Source organism: Sebastes umbrosus, chromosome 10 (genome assembly GCF_015220745.1).
Source record: "Sebastes umbrosus isolate fSebUmb1 chromosome 10, fSebUmb1.pri, whole genome shotgun sequence".
NCBI classification, from domain to species: Eukaryota; Metazoa; Chordata; class Actinopteri; order Perciformes; family Sebastidae; genus Sebastes; species Sebastes umbrosus.
The window spans coordinates 7,864,290-7,864,827 of NC_051278.1; positions in this window are offsets into that span (position 1 = coordinate 7,864,290).

The following is a 538-nucleotide window of genomic DNA, read 5'->3' on the forward strand; positions in this document are numbered from 1 at the left end:
ATTGTTTTTTTTGTTTTGTGTGTTGTTGTTATTTCTTTTCTTAATTTTATTTCAATTTTGAATGCTGAAGTTGTTTTCTCTAGTGTATTTAATGAGTTCATCTATAAGCTCAACTACTTAAACAATTGGTTTATAAACTATTGTAATTACGACCTGTAAATTGCATGTATGAAAACAACCTAGAAAAAAGGAAAAAAATGTTTTATAATAATGTTTTAAGGATATGATGAGCAGAGCGCGCGGCGTGCCAATTACACCGAGTATGCAAATGAGGATAATATCACGCGGAGAGAAACATTTGCTGTTTTGTTTTTTCGGTTTTTTTGTGACAAATTATCTAATTTTAGAGAGAAAGTGTTAAGTGTGCCTGCTCTACTTTCTAATTGGACTCCTCCTCTCCTCCTCCTACAACGTGCCCTCTAATTACCTCTCCCCTTATCTGACTGCAGAAAGAGAGGGAGAGAGAGAGAGAGGGAGAGAGAGAGAGAGGAAGGGGGCAAAAGAGAGAGAGAAAAAGAGAGAGAGAAATAGAGAGAGA